Source organism: Belonocnema kinseyi, chromosome 5 (assembly GCF_010883055.1).
Source record: "Belonocnema kinseyi isolate 2016_QV_RU_SX_M_011 chromosome 5, B_treatae_v1, whole genome shotgun sequence".
Lineage (NCBI taxonomy): Eukaryota > Metazoa > Arthropoda > Insecta > Hymenoptera > Cynipidae > Belonocnema > Belonocnema kinseyi.
In genome coordinates, this window is record NC_046661.1 from 62573752 (window position 1) to 62595884 (window position 22133).

Genomic DNA, 22133 nt, shown 5'->3' on the forward strand with positions numbered 1-22133 from the left:
CCTACAATCGAAACAAATGTAAATTATTATTACTGCATCATAAACTCCATTTAATATTAACAATCGCGCACATTTTAAGTGGTAAAAAGCGTTTAATTGTCCGAAGTAAATCTCAACTGTCACTGCTCCCGATTAGACCGTCGCCATTTTATTTTGCTGCTCCCATAATGCACCGGCGCTCTTCCGACAATTGCTTCAGACACCTATTCTTAATATCCCTATTATAGCTATACTTATTAGGGGTTTGACTATACGATATCCCTGGTATATGGAAAATGGTCAAGGATATTCATTTTCGCTGATTCAGGGATCTTTCTAAATTCCTTCGTTCGTTTTCAGCCTAATGTTTGGCTATAATAAGGAATAATATCCCTGTCACAGCTCAATTCTTTTTACCGTGTGGCTTTAAAAATATAGAAAGTTTTCCTAACCCTAAACTACGAATAATGTTAAACAATTACTCAGAGCCCTTCCTCTAAAACAAATAAGTCATAAAAGTAAGTAAATTTAACTTAATCTGCACTTATTCGAGATTCCACAGTTCTCAGTTTCACTCCTTAATGAATTAGATTTCTGAGTTCGTGCTGGTCTTTGAATGTTTCGCGGTTTTTAAAATTTTCATTAATGTTAATCACAAGTTGAGGGGAGGATCCATAACGGGTGATAGGCCATCTCGTTACAAAACCCCCTCCCAGACTGACCAGCGGGGTTCCAAAACCAGCAGGCGCCATCAATCCGACCCTCAAGCTACATTTCAAGTCTGATTATCTTCTGAAGTGTCGTTAAATTAGTCGGGTTGTAATGACTTAAATCCGACTGCTTTAAAAATGAAAAGAAATTATAAAAAAATAAATAAAACGAGGTTAAATGAAATAGGGCTCATGAGGCAACCGTTTTCATAAGAAAAAAATGTAATCATTGGCAGCGATTGACATACCCAAGCATGACTGTAATAGTGTCTGAAAAGCAATTATATTAATTTAAGTATGCTAACTACCAGACCCGTGAACAGACAAGTATGTAAAATATATTAAATGATATTGATTAATGCCTGCTCTCTACCAGACCAATCAACAGAAAAGTATTGCTGTATTCTAAAGGCCATCTTAAACTGACAAATCCTAATTTAGACAAACTGGTGCAACTTTGAGGCAACAGACGCAATCAATCTATAAACCGTACTTCCAACTTGAATACTTGCAACTAAATTCTAATTTTCAACAACGAGAAAGTGCTGTTAACAGTACCACAGGCTGGCGGGGAGGCAGAAGATCCGAACTAGGACGATTATCCGGCCCGAGTGGTAACCGGGACGACATCTCTCTTCGCCTGTACCTCTCAACGCACCTTGAGCACTGACTGACCCTCACTCCCGGTCGGCCACACGAAAAACAAAACTTCCCTCTCGGGACCGAGAGAGCCTGATAAGGGTGCCCCGATATGTGGCAATTCTAACATCCGTTCTACGGTGGTGGCATCAGCGGAAGAAGGAAGGTACTCCTGTACACCTTACGAACCCATGGGGAGGAGGGGGCTGGATTCTTATACAGGACCCGATTTTGATTATAAAACAGGCGTAGACATGACTGTCCCGCTGCTGATGACTTAACAAGTAGCCCGACCAACGACCTCCGAAGCGGCTCCAATTGTGCCATTGTAGTGTGATGAACGGAAGCTGGTAGTCCTATTAGGGCCGACACCGGTATGACTAAACCCGCGAACGGCGACGGGCTCTACAAACTCAGATCAGAACGAGAGGGATCCTCTTCGGCCACAGCCGTGGAAGAGAGGGAAATCTGAAGGTACCCCATTTTCTGGATCTAAGTCGACTACTTCGGCAGGGACCTTCTTCTCCCTCCTCCGTCTTTCGAGCCTGGTGGTGGTTAGGGTCTTAGGGATGGCTCCCTTCGACCTTCCGGGGCCTTCCTGGACCGCACGGCGGACGAGATGGGCCATCGGGATTTTGGTGGTTCGCCTCCGAGGTCTCCCTCAAGTTCCAGTGTCTCGCTGGTCTGCTGATGTGGGCAGTCAAGTTTGAGGATACCCCTAGATATCTATATGATGGTTCACCATGTGTGTGGCTGGGAGATTAGGTGGCATAGGAGGAATTTTTCTTTTAAGAAAATCGTCTAAGTATTTAGCCTCTGAAGGCTTTAATTCCTTTATGCCAGCACAAGCTTGCCAGGCTCAATTTGACAGAGAGACATCAGGAGCCTCCGCACGATTATCCAACATTTCCTGTGGCAGGGTTGTTTCAGAACCTACTACTTGCCCCTGATAGGTTCGCCAAATACCGTTAACCAATCTCCTAATTCATGGCTTAAATCGAAAATCAAAGTCAAACAATTCGGCAAAATCGTAGCCAAACAAAACTTCACAGTCAAAAATTGGCGCGAAACGAATCGGCAAATATTTGCTTATACCTAAAAACTTAAGTGTAAGACGGCTTGTCCGGCGGTTTCCTCTATCACCCCGTTGGGATACATAATTCCTGGGCGTGGCTAATCAGCTAATTTTTCCAGTAAGGTACTAAACTTGCCGAAAGCTGGCTTGCATATATAAGTGCAGCACAAGCCGGGATCAAAAAGTCTATTTAGTGGTTGGTCATTCACACAAAAGGTAATGAATAGATGCCTATCGTCAAGCACCATATTTACTTCATCGAAGATAATCTAAGGGGCTTCAACAACGAAAGCGGGAAGTGATTGGACCCTAGTATCACTTGCCCTTATTCGTTTCCCGGTCTGGGTCCAGAGCATCCGCTACAGTTCGCAGAGTATTGACCGGATTTACCACATCTGTAGCAAAACATACTCTTAGGTTTAAGACAGGAACGGTGACCGTGGCATGTCTCATTACAATTCCACTGTATTTGGTTTTGTTGAACCTCGAACATCGGAACCCACGACTGCGGTCGGTAAATTTGACACCTCAGTGGCCTGGGTACCCAATGGAGGATAGGTAAAATTAGCTGGCATCACATGTGCCTCAAGAATGCCGGGAAAATAGCCGTAATTAAAATAAGGTGGATGGTATCCGAAAAGGTTAAGCACAGGAGAGGCCTGTACCTGCGGAGGACGAATTACAGTGCAAGCGCTGCCTGGATTATTACCTGGATTTTTATTATTTGTGAGGTGGGAATTTTCACCACCACCACGTTTCTTACCGCGATTTTTTACCGAGGGGATAAATACCTTTCCTTCATAGCTCTAGTTGCTTAATATCGCTCTCCAGTATCCTCCAATTCTTTAAAAGTCGGGTATTCTACTTTAGATAAAGCATCCGGATACTTTGGATGTAAATTATTAATGGCAAGTTGTAATTGCCCTAACTCCGATATCGGAGGGTCACAATGCCGGAAGATCAAGCGAATATTTAGCAGGTAGTCCGCTATTGGCTCATCTGGACCTTGAGTCCTTTTATGTCGCTCATCCCTAACTCGCGCTTGAAAATGTAAACCTCCGCACCTACGCCTGAAAACAGCGGTAAATTCACCCCATTTTTTCCATTTATTACTATTAAATCGGTACCAATGTTGAGCGGAGTCTTCCAACAAAAATGAAAGTGCTCTAAAGTGATCTTCATCTGTCAGAGAACTACCTTTGCTACACTCCTCGACTTGTGTTAGGAACTGCTTCGCACTACTATCGTGTTTCCCGTCAAAAGAAAGGTTTCATTTCCTAACTACTGCATGGATATCATCCCTGCCTCTAAGACGCGCAGATGCCGGTAGATAAGGTGACGGTAAATTGCTCACAGGACTAGGAGAAGACATTTTTATTCTAGGTCTATTATCAAAATAACTGTTAGGGTTATTCAGTACATTATCAGTACATTAGGGATCAGTTGTGGGTAGAAATGAATCTAGAAATGGATTAGTAGTATTAAAATGGTTTGGATTCTGCAAAGTAGCAGTGACATAACTAGTATCCGAGTACCCATCTTCCCCCTCTAAGGTCGGATTTCGTTGTTCAGGAATATTTTTGAAACTTAACGGGTGCGAATTATCGTTTAAGTTACTAGCCTGACCATAATCGCTGGAAAAAGGAGTCATCCTAAGGGTGTTGGATTGAGCCACGTCCTGAAAAGACGCAGAAATCATTGTGGAGCGACTAGCGGGAGAATATGAAGGTGCTGTTTGTTCGTATGAAGCAAACGTGACTACACTAGCTATTGTTCTCGCGAAGGTAACACTAACTATACTTGTAGCCGGTGTGAACAAGAATTCCATATCCACGTTGGTACTGTAAGTAGTGGGGAAAGTTGTTGTATGAGCACGCGATGTCCCTATTAGATCACTGGAACTAGTGGGCGAGGACACGGGAAGCCTTTTCAATTCGGCGGTGAAGTCACGCTTTCCACACTCCTCTCAAGTCTGATGCATATGGCGACAGTGCTGGTGAAACCTAATCAAACGCCATCTCATCGTCATATCATCCCCTTGAGTAGACAGATCGAGATACTCGAGTATCTCGCAGAGTTCATCGATTTTCAAAGAACTCGCCCAGTCAATTGCGGAGTTGTTTGTCTCCGCCCACAATTTATCGATTCTAATGGTGGAGCGATCCATTTTGTTCAAAGCACGGATTCTAAAATTTTTAAATTAAAACTTCCCTATAAAAAAGAAAAAAAAGAAAAATCTATATATAAAAAAAACTAAACCAAGGAAAAGAACAAAAATCAGTCATGATCTGCCATAAATCACAATGGCGCAAAAGTAAATGTTCCTAATAAACCAATAAAATGATAAAATCTCTCTAAACTTACAATGTCAATAAAAGGCAAATATTATCAAACACAATCCGGTATGAAATCAACATCGAACCCACAGCAATACATCTTAGAGTAACTGGTATATACCAGAAAATGCAATGGCAAGTTCATGAGATTCAAGAAAACAAAATAACAGATAAAAAAAATACATCCTAAAATTCAATAGATAAACGACATAGTGAATCCAATAAATAAATTACAAAAAATCCAATATAAAATTCAATAAATAAACGACATAGTGAATCCAATAATTAAATCACAAAAAATTCATAATAAAATTCAATAAATAAATCACACGGTAAACAATTCACATAAATAAATAACTCAAACAAATAAATGTATGTAAATAAGCATAGTTAGTTTAGATCAGGTAAACCATTCACTTCTGTTAAAACCCAGATAACATTAAAATGATCAAAATCGATCTAGCCTATGACCTGTTATGGCTGGGTTGCCTTTAGATCAAGATACTTGTTTCTTTCGTTGCTTCCAAAAAGAAAAAAAAACAATCAATAAAATCTTTAAATCCCTAATCCACCACGTTTCTAGCCCCACGTTGGGCGCCAAAAATTTACAACACCACTCTCAGCTACGAGGGATACGAAGAGAAAATGACGCTACAAAAATTTGACTTATCTTTACAGGGCGCCAGGCACCCTTCCGGTATCACCCGATGGAAAGAGAAATGAAGAAAATGAAATTTCGAAATGAATTATCTCTAAAAGCTTGATTAAATGCCCTAACTCTTGGTAGCGGGATTATTCGTGGGTTAAGAAACGTGTACACCCTTTTTTTAAATAACAATAATTCAAACGAGTTTATTAATGTTCAGGAAAAAAGAATGATGAGTTGATAAATTTACTAAACGTCCGTTAAATTAAACTCATAGCAGCATTCGCCAGAAGGGCGTGACTTGCGATTACAGGTTAATCGGATGCTCCAAAAACTTCCGCCATTTTCATCTTTACAGGCTATTACGCATAAACATTATTTTAAAAGAAAAACTTAGTTAAAAACATTTTTGGCAACAAAAGAAGTGAAAAAAAACGTTACGGGATTATGTTTAAAAACTACAACACACAATAAGATACCTCAAAGGCACACACTTGTAAAACCCGAAGAACGACAACAATAAATTCTTTTATCGCGAGAAAACAAATAGACACTCCGCGAGATTCAATCTTTTTTTAAAAGACAAGAGACTATAACTATGAGGGAAGGAAAACTAAGACGCCTACCTTTGTCTCCCTAAAGCCGATGTGAATCGAGGAAGAAAAGTCCTTGCGATTCAGTACGTACAAATAACTGTAGAGCGTGGATGACCAGCACGAACTGAACTCTTGCCTTGCTTTCTTGGCGGTTTCCCGCTCGTCTCTGCTTGTTCACCTGTTCGGTCCAGCAGGTGCTGCCCCCTATAAGCTTTACTTCTGGCTCTTACGGTGTGGCACGTTACGTCGTAACCAACGTGATGGTGGTACGCTAGTCACCACCGGGCGCGCTAGTAGTGGTAATGATGGCCACCAGTTGTTATGACACGTGCAGCGTCGGATGTTAAATTGGTGTTTTTCATTCAATAAAATAAGTAGCAATTAACCTGGATCGCATAATTTAATGATCGAGTCGAAGTGTAGATGGAATTAGACCTATGAACTGTGCGTGAGTGGCCAGTAATAGCCGTGTGTTGTGGTTTGGATAACAAGTGAGTGTTAATACTGGTGTCCTCCAGAATTTCCTCCGAAATTTCGAAGATGTTGTGCCGGATTTATTATTTCAGATTTCTGGGAAACGAAGGCAAGACGTCTGGCTTTAAAAATACCGAAAGTTTTTCTAACCCTAAACTAAAAATAATGATAAACAATTAATTGAAGAGCCCTTCCTCTAAAACAAATCAGTGATAAAAGTAAGTAAATTTAACTTAATCTGCACTCATTCCACATTCCACAGTTCTCAGATTCACTCCTTAATGAATTAAATATCTAAGTTCGTGCTGGTCTTAGAATGTTTCGCAGTTTTTAAAATCTTCATTGATGTTAATCACGAGCTGAGGGGAGGATCCGTAATGGGTGGCAGGTCACCTCATTACACCAGTTAGATCGGTTACTTGATTTTTGTATCTACTCAATGCTGTAAGTGATCAAGTTTTAGTAAACCCAAAAAGCTGCCTTTCTCGCCATGTGACGCGTGAGTCACGTGACCAGATTCCTATTATACCGCCACTTTTTTATACCCCAACTTATTTTCACACGTAGCGCCACATCAAGTTGAAAATTTAGGATAATAAATAATCACTATGAAGGGTGGGTTTAGTCCTAAATTTTAATAATTATAAAAAGGCAACAAAAAAATTACTTACATTAAAAACCTTCTTTCATCATTATACCAATTTAGGACCAGAGAAACTATTCTTAGTGCTTCTTGTTTAATATTCGAAATTTTCACCTGGATGTGGCTCTTTGTCTGTATTATGTCAGCCTCTGGGTACAAGGACCAGCCCGACGCTCGAATACGCATAAAAGTATTGTCGGCGCGTCTCATAAATAAAAAAATATCAAAATCAAAAAATCAATTTAAAGAAGTAGAATTGTAGATAATAAGGACATAAAACTTTTTCATATTATAGTTTTCTTTTAAATGTTTATTTTTAATAATAAAAGCTAAATATCGAATAAAATTTTCTCTCTGATTCAATTAAGTTTTAAAACGTAAATCGTTCCGACTCGGCTAAATATTATTGAAATGAGTTCATATTTATAGGACCTATTTAAAATACTATAGAGATGCCCAATAATAAATAGAAAAGTTCAAAATCGCTTATTGTTTAATAATAGTTAATTACAAATTGAGGTAAATCAAAAATTGTATTTTCTCGGTTTCGCCGGTAAAAAGTATCTACACGGAGAAAAGTTGTTCATTAAAATTTACCCAATTAGTTCGGTAAATAGAGGACATTACTGTATTTAGATAAAGTTTAGAATTAGTTTAGGATTTAATACAAAACAAAACTATAAATATTACAAAAGAGTTATGTGAAATCTGTAGTCCAACAGTGAAAATTCTGATGTGTAATAATTCATATAAGGATTGTATTATTTATACCAGTTATCATAAAATAACGCAAAGTAATGTAAATTCTTATTAAATGAATGATGGATGGTTTATTTTCGTGTGATTTAACAATTCACTTAAAAGAAAGTATAGATTGCAGAATTTTTTTTTTAGAGATTTTCACTATTATTATGAGAGGTATTACACAACATCATGGTAAAATGAGAATCGCCATGTACGTCAAAGTTGTCAAGGTTGAAGTTTAAAGCCAACTCCCTCGTAAAAACATTTAACATTTTTAAGTTTCGTTTAAAATTGTAGGACCTTAGAAAAGATTCAAATGTATGGATTATTTTTACATGTTTGATTTTATTTATTAAATTCTAACCGAATTTAATGTAATAGATTTGATGTAAATTTAATTTGTAAGTTTCTAATGTTCAATTTTTCACCAATTTAAAATATCGAAAATTAAATAATTTGGGACTTTAAGGTTAGGCAATTTTTAATAACAAAATCATCCAATGTTTTTATTTAATCCACTAAATTTATAAGCCCGCTGATTATTAAAATGTTAAAATAAGAAATTTTGATGGACGGCCCTGACGTACTCGTACTTCAACTTTTTAGCCGATATTTTTTTCTCGATATACTAAGTGTTAAGTTAGCCGTGAGGTCTAGTCGTTAAAGATCGAACGCGTTAAACTTAGCGTAGGTGGTTTAAAACCCGTCACAGCGTTTTCGATTTTTAAAAGCGTTAATATCATTAAAGAATCTGGTTTGTAGCAAGAATATTTTTTTTTTGCTAACGAATGAAATTTTACATGACTGTGATGTAGAATTCACATATAGAGCTGTAGACTTTGTATTCTTTGATCGAAACTGTAACTAACAGTTCGAATCATTTTAGCTAACTGGTAAGTAAGGGGCCATTCACAAAATACGTGATACAGGTTTCAGGAACTTCTGCCCCCCCCCCCCCCCCTCCTGCGTGATACTTTCTCCAGTGGTCTTAACATGGAAAATTTATATCAATAATTGATATTTTCGTATCAACTATTATCCTATTTCATTTTACATGACTGACTGTACAATTTTAATAAAATACAGTAATGTCCTCCGTTTGCCGAACTAAGTTATGTAAACTTTAATACACAAATGTTCTCCGTGTAGGTAACTTCGAGTTTCAAACAACTTACAGTGAGTGATTTGTAAAAAAATGTTGAATGAAGTTTTTTGGAAAATCTCATATCGATTCGTTAGAAATTGATTGACAAGGAACCTTAGGTAGGTGTCCCCCTCCGATTTTCTTGTTCTCACATACTTTGTAGTACTCAAAAAACTAAGCGACACGTATTTTTCCTTACGTGCCCAAAATGGTTTTAAGGGATTAAAAACCTCTCCCGAATAGTGTTGTACCAAACACCCTTGTCTGTCTGTTGTTGACGGCAACCTAGCGCCGCCCCGTTTTCTCAAATTTTAATAAAGCGAAAAATTCTTTTTTTTTTTTGTAAAAAATAACAAAAAGAAATAGCCAAAAAGTATGCATTATATGATCTTTTGTTTTTCGCTAGTGGTGCCGCTGATTTGTCTGATCTTATCATGAGGTATTATACAGAACTTTTTTCAGGAATAATGGATGTAATCAATTTTTAGATTGAGCAATAATATATTGTGTATATCGATATACATAAAATTATAATACAATTTTTTTGTAACTATAGATAAATTAAATTTGGAATGCAATAAATAAAAGCACACTTTCTTAAATGATACAATATATATAAATTATTAATAAGCTTTTTTAGCAGGTATGATTTCTTTTATCATAACATGATTTTGTTTCAAGCGTTTTTGTAGCTGCGACACAACGCAGGACTTCTGAATAGTACCGGGCAATCTGACACGCCCCTGAGAGGTAGTCGTGGACAATTGCCTAGGGCAGTTCTCAAAGAAATTAACCCTCAATGCGGAGGTGTGGAACCCATGCCGAAAGCTGAATGGCACCTAGGTGAGGTGTCTAGAACGGTGACTCTGGGATACCGGGCGATCTCTCAGAGTACGAAGCCTTAGCCTTGCATGCGGGCTCTACAAGGATGGACGAACCCCTTTCCCTAGATTCTCGTGGGAACAACAATGCCAATACCAAACATAGTTGTAAGTGCGGTTCAAAACAACAGAACGCGCAGGGCTCCCGATAATGGGTCGGCCAACAATGCCGACCACTCTAGAGCTGGGGGAGTCAATGAAGATGGATTCAGTGCGATGGATCGACGGATTCTCGGGACCTTTTAGTGGATGGAGTGATTGAATCGCCACTTGCTAGATTGCTACGATGCGAGTGTGGAGCCTCAACCGGGTTACGCGGCACGACTGCATGCTCTATGGAACGAGAAACACCCGGAGTTGTCGCACTTTTCGCATCAACGTCTGCGAAGCCATGCCGAACTACTCCAAAAAAGAGGTCACGTAAGAGGAACCCCTACTCTACCACAGCCAGAACAAGCCGACAGCAGAGATAAAGAGGCGAATTTAAGGCCAGCCGCAGGCAGGCATCCGATAGAGGAAGAGCGATGCTTTATGACCCGGAGAAACATCAACACTCAGCAACGAAAATATATACTGCATCAAAATTTATTTCCACAAAATTTGTTCATCTTTTTGGTATGAACCATTCTACTCAATATTCATTTCATATTTCGTACAGTTGTAAAGGAAAATGCAATTTTTTATTTTTGAACAAAATTTGCCGGTGGATAAAGGTAAAGCTATTGGTAAAAAATGGCTGGTTAACGAACTAGTCAGCGCTTTTTATGCCTTAAAACGTGTGCGAAAGTTCCATCCAATCTGATTAGTCTTCCAAAAATTATCATGGCTAAAGACTACAGACACCTTCAGAAAAATTCGTTTTTTTCTGACTCAAACTCAAATGGGCCACCACTGAAAATTCAGCGCTAGCTAATTAACAAAGATATCATATTTTGGAAGGGGCCAGTGTTAAGCAGGTGTAAAATCCTCAACAGTGATGTGCAATATAAAGTCGTAGACATGGATTTATTCTTCTTCAAATGCGCTCATATGCACCATAAATTTTTATTGAAAATTTTGAAAAATGCCTAAGATATGCAGATAACAAAATTGTACCAAATGATGACCAAAAAAATAAAAAGTTTGCAATCCACATTGATAAAGGGAGTTTCCTATGAGCTTTCGAATGCACTCATATGCGCCATCAAATTTTTTTGAAAATCTTGATAATTGCCCAAGATATAAAGGTAAAAAATTTTTTTGAAGTGGTGACCAACCAAATAAAAAGTTTTTAATTCACATTGATGAAGGGAGTTTGCTATGGAGATTAAAATGCACTCATATGCGACATAAAGGAAAAATTTTTCGCCACGTTGATAACTGAGTTATCAGCGATCAAAATGAGAAGGGGGGCTGGTGTCATTTTTCTGAACTAATAATATTTCTTCAAGTTAATCATATATATATTTAATAAGTTCCAGTGGGCTTAAATGCGCCACCACTTAAAAATGTTGCGCTAGCTAATTAACAAAGATATCATATTTTGGAGGCAGGCCAGTGTAACGCAGGTGTTAAATCCTCAACAGTGATGTGCAATATAAAATTGCGGACATAGGTTCATTCGTTTTCAAATGCGCTCATATGCGCCATAAATTGTGCTTAAAATTTTTAAAAATTGCCCAAGATATGGAGGTAACAAAATTTTACGAAGTGATGACCAACAAAATAAAAAGTTTTCAATCTGCATTGATGAAGTGACTTTCCTATGTGGTTTCGAATGCTCTCAGATGCGCCACTTTCGAAATTAACAAAAAACCATAATCAATCCCCTCATTACAACTTGTTACGATATACTATCCTCAGCTATCCCCATATAAACTAAATTGCAATATGAAAAATTTTAATGGTCTCTTCGGATAGGATTTAAAATGCGCTAATAAGCGCCACTTACAAAATTAACAAAAAACCATAATCAACCCCCTCATTACCAATTGTTAGCGATCCATATCCCGTACATATCTCCAAAAAACATAAATTGCACTATAAAATTTTATGAGGGCCTTTTCGTATAGGATTTAAAATATTTTGATTATTTATTTGGATATATCATTAGATAGTAAATCATAACAAGTGGTAATAAGAGGGCTGATTATGGTTTTTTTGTTTATTTTGAAAGTGACGCATATGAGCGCATTAAAAACCCTATCCGAAGGGACTTTCATAAATTTTTATATTGGAATTTAGGTTATTTATAGGCATCATCGGTTGTTGGATCGGCAGAAAGTGGTAATGAGGGGGTTGGTTATGGGTTTTTGTTAATTTCAAAAGTGGCGCATATGAGCGAATTTGAAATCCTATACGAAAAGATCTTTATAAAGTGTTATATTGCAATTTAAGTTATTTTGAGATATCATTGGGTAGTAAATAGTAACAAGTGGTAATGAGGGAGTTGATTACGGTTTTCTGTTAATTTTGAAAGTGGAGCATATTATCGCATTTGATATTCTATAAAAAGAGATCTTTATACATTTTTATATTTCAATTCAAGTCATTTGAAGAGATCATCGGGTATAAGATTGGCAGCAAACTCCCTTCATCAATGCGAATTGCAAACTTTTCATTTGGTTGATCATCACTTCGTAAAATTTTGTTACCTCCAAATCTTGGACAATTTTCAAAATTTTCAAACAAAATTTATGGCGCATATGAGCGCATTTGAAGACAAATGAATCCATGTTCGCATCTTTATATTGCACATGACTGTTCAGGATTCAACACTAATATTACACTACACCCTGCCCCTCCAAAATATGATATCTTTGTTAATTAGCTAGCGCACATTTTTTTAGTGGCGGCGTATTTGAGCGCATTTGAAGTTATGAAAGATAGGTATGATAAAGTTGAAAAAATGTTTTCGGCTGAAATGGTTGACGAGCTTCGTGAACATTTTTCCGAAGAATCCAACCTCTAGACTATCAATTGTTGCGTGTATAATGCAGCGAGAGCTTTGGCCGATGCGAAATGTAAAACAGAACCAACGGCTGATCATAAGAGCAAAAGACGAATGCATCAACTCGCCATATAGATAGGCTGGACAAGACAGTATGCGTCCCATATTTAGTGTGTGATTGACTACATCACAACTGGCAGAAATTTTACCGCCAAGATTTGAAAGTTCGCGCGCGAACTCCGGACCCGTTATCACAACTTAATAAGTCAAAGCTGCTGACCATCAGGCAGCATCTTGTTGAGAGAATATAAATACTATCTAAAGCTAAGAGAAGTCTAGAGCAGAGGGAGAGGTGAAAAATGTTTTAAGGGGGATGAATAACTATTCCGCTCCGGGACCAGATGGCATCAAAACTTCTGATGGAAGAAGTTTCCTTAAACCCATCAGCATTTGGCCCGTATTTTCACCTCATATCTAAAGTCGGAAAAGCCAATTCCGGAGTGGTTGGCGGCAGGGCGCACAATACTCCTGCCGAAAAAAAGCAACTTAGTTGAGCCAAGTAATTACAAGCCAATCACTTGTCTGAACACACAGTATAAGATATTCACAGTTATCCTAAATGATAGGATTGTTTCGGCAATTGAACCTATGTGACAAGAAACGTATGAACAACGAGGCTTAAAGAAAGGCGTATCAGATTATCAGGAGAACCTGCTCAGCGATAAATGTTTATGCAAAGATGCAGCATCCTACCAGCGTGATCTATCGATAGCCTGGATTTATTACCGCAAAGCTTTCGATTAGACCTCCCATAGACTTATCATCCGTCTTTTGGAAATCTTAGAGGTTCATTCGCAAATAGTTAGGTGCCTAGAGAGATTGATGCCGCTTTGGAAAACCAGATTTACTATCTCATCTGGAAAAAATCGGGTGACAACTAACAAGGTCACCTTTCAGAGAGGTGTCTTTCAGGGCGACACCATGAGCCCACTCCTCTTTTGTCTTACATTATTGCCACTATCTCTAGAACTTCGCCATTCCGACGGGTACTTGCGTGTCAAACCTGCAGATCGAAAGTACAAGGTCACTCATGTATTTTACATGGACGATCTTAAGTTCTATGCTAAGAACAAAGAGCAACTACGTCTAGCTCTAGGGATTGTCGAACGATATACTAAGGAAATTGAAATGGAATTTGGGTTAGACAAATGCGCCAAGGTTTATTCGAAGCGGGGAAAACTTGATGGCATCCCTGAAGACCCTGAACTCGTCAGAATGTGACATCTATAAAGGATACTCTCCGAAGCTGATAGAAATGTCTCATCCGGCAGATATGGTCTTCCGAACTGTTGGCGAGGAACAAAGTATCTGCAACAAACATGCTTGCCATCCGGTAGTACTCTATTCATTTGGAGTGGTTCCATGGACGAAGAAGGAGCTCAGATCCCTTGATATCGGGACACGAAAGGTTTGCTATGGGGATTCAAATGCACTCATATGCGACATAAAGGAAAAATTTTGCGCCACGTTGATAACTGAGTTATCAGTGATCAAAATGAGAAGGGGGGCTGGTGTCATTTTTCTAAACTAATAATATTTCTTCAAGTTAATCATATATAGTGGTTCCATGGACGAAGAAGGAGCTCAGATCCCTTGATATCGGGACACGAAAGGTTATGCACGTAAACAAAAGCATGCATCTTAAGTCTTCTGTTCTGCAACTCTACATCTCACGCCGTCAGGGTAGTCGCGGAATATTGAATTTTGAATGTTTTCACAACAGGATTATTCTGGGTACAGGACGTAGTATCGCGAATGGAAGAGACCCTCTTTTAAAAATGTTCAGGAAGCACGAAGAAGTAGGCAAAGAAGAGTTTTTGTACAAAGCAGCGGAGGAGGCTGTTGAAACACTCGGACTTAACTTCAGTATTAAGGAAATATTCTGTTAAACTAATCGTCCTTATCATTGGCGCTCTTAGAGGTGCCAAGCTTTCACTGGTTCATAGCCTCAGAAGCATCCCTGCATGTCAACAATATGCTAAAACACTTGCATGAAAAATGCAGAAGTGCTAATCTGAAAACTGCATTTTATCCCAGCGAAGTCGCGGTATCCATAAATATATAAATATACCTGCTTAGTATAGACCCAATCAAAAAATGTTCTGTGTTCGCGCGTTCATGTTAAAGTGACAGATAATCCAAAAATTCGCAAAATATTAGAGAATTTGAAATATAAGAAGATAAAAAATAGTTATTTCTGATCCGGATAAGCGGCAAAAAATGCACATTTTATTTACATATTTACATGCTTAGTATAGACCAAATAGAATAACGTCCAGTATTTGTGGGTTCTTATTCGATTGACTCACAATCGTAAAATTCATGAAATATTAGATATTTTTAAACATTACAAGCTCAAGAATGGTTATTTTTTATATGGATAAGCGGTAAAAAAAATCAGACTTATGTTAAGGTGACAGATGATCGAAAAATGCACAAAGTATTAGATATTTTTTACTATTGCAAGTTAAAAATGGTTATTTTTGATTTAGAGAAAGAATATAAGTCGTGTAGTCTATCTTGGTATTAAATATTTATCCGTTACCTAATAAGAAAATTAAATATTTAGTTCAACTGTCTTAAGAAAATTTTCTTCTTAGATCTTCAATTGGTTTTTGCTTTCGAAAACTGGCTATTGGGATCTAAAATCATGACGTTAGAAGGGGGATTTAAACAAAGATGGCCGGCGACAACGGGGTCACTTTGCAACTGATACATTGTGTTGTTAGTGAATTTTAATCGTTTTTCGTGCTCAGTATGTCAAAGATGTCGCTCAGCATTGTTGAAATTTGTAAATTTAAGTTATCCACTCCTTCGTGTAAAAATTGTGTGGAAGGAGAAAGGAGAAAAAATTATTTTATGGAAAACAGCCGGATGATCAAACGAGAATAAAGCTAATTTGTTTTTTGTTTGTTAATTGAGCAAGTTTTTTATATACAAAGAAGGAAATTATTCACTCAAATAATAATAATATTAATATTTTCTTAGCAGTTTTTGAAAAAACTTCAGCCAGGCAAAACTCAAGGTTTTAAAATATTTTTGATATAGGGCCGTATCCAGCCATAGGGCCCGACGGGTCCGCCCCCCGAAATTCCGCGAATCCTAACATTTTCCTATAGATGTGAAAAAAATCTAAACAATAACTACGTTTGACCCCCCCCCCCCCCCAAACAAAATAAAATTATGGACATTCAAGATTACTCAAATGGTATATCTAATTATTTATAAATTCAAAATATTAGAAAATATATTTTGCTCTAGAAATCTATGTGAACTTATCTGCCCGAAATCAATAATCCTCACTTTAAAAATGCAGAGAACAAACACACATATGTTTGAGGTTACCTTCTTCTGCAGTCTTAGAACATTTCCGCATTACTTTCTCCAACAGATCATTTCTTCAGACCCACTTTTATTAACCACTTTTACAAACCCTTTTTTAGGCAAGGGAAATTGATTAAACCTAACATCTAGGTTTTTGATAGCCTTGCTTGAACATCCGTAAACAGAGCAAAATGTTTTACTTATGCTTTTCCTCGGACTGAATTTCGTACCTAGATTGTCTATTTCTGTATTATCGGAAACTTTTTTTTAATTTGATGATTTAAATCGTAGCATTACAAAAATATATTTATATTCTACTCTAAATATCACCGGAATAGCAGACAGCCTTTTACAAACTACCCCGTTATTTTAGTGCCAAATTTAGCCACCTGACGGCGTATCGCTGTATTTCAGATCCCAATATTGCTCTGCTCTTGAATCACGCTTTAAGGAGTCCGTCTCTTTGGTCGGATGAGTAAACCTTACTAGATGGAAGGTCACGTCTCTTACGCTCTTCTTAACAGCTGAGTGTGACATGGAAGGTCAACAACTTCCTTGAAGAGTGGAGAATTTCTCTTTTTCTCTTTCAAATTCTGAGAATCATCTTTCGTCATCGATTTGACTAAAGGAGGTTCTGTCACGACGCACTTGCTCTAGTCAATGAGTTTCACGTAGTCTTTGGCATTAAAGTATAACTTCGGAATCTTGAATTAGCTGAGTTCTTTGGTAATTCACATTCTAGCTGCGTTAATACGTTCTACAGCTGTCTGACGTATTTCTTGCCTTCCGTCACAAAGCATTGCAAGGAGAAAATTTTCTGGGTGAGCAAAATACCCAATATTTTAATTTACTTTATCAATGGTATCTCGGAGATCATCTTCAAGGTACCTAGTCATTTTGATACTTTTCGACAAATATTTGGGAGCGTCTTTGATAGTTGGATGGCACTTGATTTCAAACCACATGATCAAATTGACAAGAACTAACAATTCGAAAGAGGATTTTCTGTTCCCACATACTTTCGGAGATTTCTGTTCAGATCCTTGGTGCTTACTACTAAAATATTCGATGACTCAACAGCATTTAAGTTCAAAATTGGTAAATATTGGCATGACATTAAAGAATAACCGGTAGGACCAGAGTATTCATTAGGTCTAGAAGTTTTACCATCAAGCTTTTGAAATAAATGCTTAAATGGCAGTTCATTTCTATGAAGCCCACATGCAATTTATTGTAGCTTTGATCACTTTAGTCTGGTCCTTCCCATCGTCAGAGTAAAACACTTTCACTTCCTTAACGAGAAAAATCCTTTTTTGTATAACGAACAATATAAATCTTCAGGGTGATTAAAAATTTTTGAAGAGCAGACTTTTTGTAAAAGAATATTTTTAAATAGTTATTAAATCTATTTTTTAAGACGAGTTTGAATAATTTAAAAAAAAAACCTAAAAAGCACTCGTGTAACTAGCGATGTTTAGGATCTACATGTATATTGTAATCATAATAATACCAAGTGCGCCGATTCATTATCTCCTTGAAATACAGGATCGTGGTGTTGCTGCTAAGAAATATTCAAGATTCGGGTTTGTAAAAATTCGATTTTATGAAGGTAGTTCGGTTTCTTGATTTTTCCTGCTGATTAACTTGGTAAGGATTCACGTTCCCGCTACCTTAGGAAACCACCCCTAACGTGAAATATGGCTAAATTTGATGAGACGATATTTGAGAATGTTTTCGACTCTGCTACTATCGAAACTCCTCAAATTTCGAACTGACCCAGGTAGATCAGTCACCTGGTTTTCCGACAGACCCAATGCTTTAAGGTATGAAGTTCTAGCATCCCCAAAAAATTATTTTGTCGTGAAATTCGTCTAAATATGATTGGTGGTAGAGTATGTATATTTTTGGACACCTACCTTAGTGAAAGCCATGCTTAACAAATTCAGACGAATTTCACGATAAGGGTAGTTTTTTCGAGATACTGAAATTTGATTCCTTACAAAATTGAGTTAATAAAAAAATCATGTGACCGATCTACCTGGATAAGGTGGAACTTGTAGGAGTTTTACTAAAACAAGTGTCTTAAAATGTACATTCTCTAACACCAATAAAATTAAAACTAATTTCACGATAAGGGTAGTTTTTTTAGCCACTAAAACTTAATACCTTACAGCATCGAGTCGATAGAAAAATCAAATGACCGATCTATCTAGATGAGGTCGAACTTATATGGGTTTCACTTAGGTAGGTATCCAAAAATGTACATATTCTACACGTTAAAATTGGAATTAGAAATTCACGGTGTAATCACAATACTTTTTCTTGTAGCGCTAAACACTTAAAAAAATAAAATATCTGTAATTTACATGGACTTAGAAGGTCCGACGAGATTAGAAACAAAACTTTTTCAAGATTAGTGGGAAGATTTTTTAAGACATTTTATTTTTAAAAAAGTGCTTTTAGAGAATATTAAAAAAGGTTTTTAAACATATGAAAGGATTTTCTAAGATTCGAAAGAAGACTGTAAAAGATTTTTCAGCAAAATGTTTTAATCTCGTAAGATTATAATAAATAAATAATAACCGAGTAAATGCAAGAAATATTAAGAAGAATCAAAGAGATTCAAATTGAAATTTAAACTTAAATTCTGTTAGATTATTTTAGGTTCCTAGGAAGAATAAAAATTATTCAAGAAAATTATTTTAAAACATTTCAAAACATTACAGAAGATTTAAAAAATTATCAAAGAATCTGAAAAATTTTTAAAATAATTTTTTCTTTAAATTTTGCAGTATAAAAAAATCAGAAAAAATTTGAATAATTCTTAAAGATTAGAAGATTAGAAAAAAGATTTGAACAAGATAAAAAAAAGAATTATTCTCCTGATATTCTGTATACATTTTTAATGATTTTTAATTTTTAAGAAATGTGCCTTAAGAGAAAATTAAAAAAGGGTTTTAAACATATCAAAGGATTACCTACAATTTAAAAGAAGAGTGTAGAACATTATTTTTGTAGAACATTATTCTATAACATTTAAAAGTGTAAAAAATGTAAATGATCCAATAAATTCAAGAAATATTTAGTAGAATTGATGAGAGTCAAAATAAATTTAAACTTTAGAATAGTTTTAGAAACGTATGACAAACTTATTTAAAAAACTCAAAAACCTAAAAATTCTTGTAGTAGAATAAACAAGCTACACCTGGAAATTCTGTAAAATTATCTGTCTTTAAAATTAAAATTCGAATGATTTTTTAAAATTACTTTGAGCACATTTCTTCTCAAACAGAATCCCCGATTTTAATCGCAAGAGGTTCAATTATTTCCAATCAGAATAAGTAATGACATACATTTTGGTAATTAAAAAAAAATAACTTGAAGTAAGTTGAATGCGATTTAAAAAAAAGTTTATTTTAATTACATATAAAATTTGTTAAATTATTTCTAAAAATTTTGAAACATTCAAAATTGTAATATTTAAATACACTTAAAATTTAAGATTTTCATATTAACGAAGGACTTTCACACTTTTTGTTTGCGAAAAAGAGATTCCCCAATTCTCAAGAGTGAATAGTAAGGGAACTGACGTCAATTAAACATCCATAATTAATAAAAGATTTTTATTTTTCCATTTGAGTACAAAAGACTTATCAATTGATAAAAATGTGCTGAAATATTTCCTTTGATTGTGGCGTGGAAATGAGTTTTATTAAAAAATGTGTGGGATTTTTTAACATAGAACTGCATGAATTTTTGACCTTTCTTATTTTTATTATTTTTATGTATTTTAATCTGCTTCATGCTTAGGGCAAAATCATATGCTGAAAAACGATAACAGAAATATCTGTCTCTGAAACTTGTTCATAAGGTTATAACCAAATCTGTACAACCGTTTTTAAACATTTTTAAAGTTTTTTGTATAATTTGAAAGGCGATTCTTAAAAGTATTTTACTAACTGATGGAGATATTTTTATAATTTCATTTCTGAAATCTATTCCTTAAGTATCACATTAAAATAAAATTTAGGAATATTTATAAAAGTATTCTTATTTCTCATTAAAAAATTAATGTATACAGAGTACAGTTTTTATAAGAAATTTCACGAAAAATATTCTAAAATTATGTTTGTTAGTTATTAGGATACTAAGCAAAGATTTATTTTTAGAATTGTTTTGTTCTTTTAAATTCATGAGAAATTATTTATAAAATAAAGGTTGTTAAATTTGTTCTACAATTACTTTGCAATTAAAATAAAATTGTAAAAGCTAAATATTCTAATATTAATATAAGTATTTTAAGACAGTAAAGGTTTTGTAAAGTTTACATATATTAAGAAAGCATCCCGTGTGGAAATAGCCCGGGTTAGCCCTGGTACAACAAAGTTTCTGATCGGGGTCTGGCCGGGCTATGTTTGTTTTTTAAGAGCCTAGCCGTGCGCTGGTCGGAGACTCGCTGCAAAATTTATGTCAAAACCCCAGTCGGGGCGCACTGGGCTCTGATCGGGCAAATATTATGATCAAATTCTCAGACGGTAGTTGGCCGGGCGCTGATTGTCAATGATAAAATTTTAAAATTTGGTTTATAACTTAATTACTTTTTCTAATTTAATTAAGAAATGGATGTGTATCAGGGCCGGGTTTACGGCGGGGCAACCAGGGCGAAGGCTCCGGGGCCTCCACATGATAAGGAACTCCACAAACCGTGGATTTGAAAGTTCTATAGCAATACAATTTTCATTGATCATTTTGCCTCTAAGAAAGCACTTAAAGTGTCATTCACTTAATGACAAAAAATATGTATTTTAATAGTATTAATTTGTTGTTCAAACGTAAAAATGAAATTAATAGCAGATATTTAATTATTTAAAGGGCCTTCACTTTTTTCTTGCCCCGGGCCCCACACACCTTCATCCGGCTCTGATATGAATACAAATCTCGAATCGTGATAAATATATATTAAACATTTTCCAATAGATATTATAATAAAACTATAAATAAATGACAGCAAAAAAACATTATACAGATACTAAATTTATAATCGTTTGAACTTTCGTAAACCAGTGATAATATATTTTAAATAATATAATACCTAATATACAATATGAAAAGCAAATGACAAAAGCCTCGAAACAATGAGTTTTTTAGCGTGATTTTAAAATTAACTTGTGCAAATTTCAAAATTTCTGAAAAACATATGATTTAAATTAATATATTCATTTAAGTACAATTGATTAAGTATAAAGTTCAAAAATTTACATTATGATATTTTGAGAATCCTGCCGGAAATATCGCAGTTTCGAGACTTTCGAGATTTTTGTTCACTTTTGTCGTCTGCTCTTAATCACTTTTAATGAACTGTATTTTATTATTAAATATGCAACGTCTTTTACTTGAAAATAACTACAAATTAATAAACCTCGTGTGGAGAAAGCCCCACTGAACCCTTTTAGGATGAGCGCCCACGGCGGGGCACAGTGGGGTGAAATCGGAAAACGAGGTTCAAAATGACATTTAGAACGCAATTATGCACCGATTTTAGAATGTTTTTTTTTTTTGAAAAATTCAGAACTAAATTTTTCAGAAAATCGTGAGAGTAGATTTTTTATTTTTTTGTTTATTTAATTTTTATTTTAATGCAAACATCGAAAAAAATGTCGATTTTTCTAATTTCATTTTTTATCTTCTAGACAAAATTTTTCTTATACTTCTCGTCCCTTGAATTTAGTGCACAGGGCTATAAGAATTATAAAAAAATGCTTAACTTGCATAGTTAATTGTTATAAACAAATTGTATTAACACATACTCGACATTAAGGGTTATTCGGCTTCAACGTACATTTCTGCTCTAAAATCGCTTGCTTTCATTGTGAGAATGATACGTGAATATTTAAATTTAACATTAAATGTTATTTGTTTATTTTATAAACAAATTATATAAACAAATTCACAT

The 22133-nt window shown here is 35.7% G+C and overlaps 2 protein-coding genes across 2 annotated transcripts in view; one reads left to right on the forward strand and one right to left on the reverse strand.

Annotated features, from left to right (window-relative positions):
* Window positions 1–6069, reverse strand: part of LOC117173350 (coiled-coil and C2 domain-containing protein 2A-like) — a 146254-nt gene extending 140185 nt beyond the window's left edge. Inside the window, exon 1 of the mRNA XM_033361849.1 lies at window positions 6012–6069. The gene's annotated coding sequence lies outside the window, so the exon portion shown is untranslated. The remainder of the gene's footprint in view (window positions 1–6011) is intronic.
* Window positions 6070–6635: 566 nt separating this feature from the next.
* The window catches only part of LOC117173351, a 201094-nt gene continuing 185596 nt past the window's right edge, over window positions 6636–22133 (forward strand). Inside the window, exon 1 of the mRNA XM_033361853.1 lies at window positions 6636–6673. The gene's annotated coding sequence lies outside the window, so the exon portion shown is untranslated. The remainder of the gene's footprint in view (window positions 6674–22133) is intronic.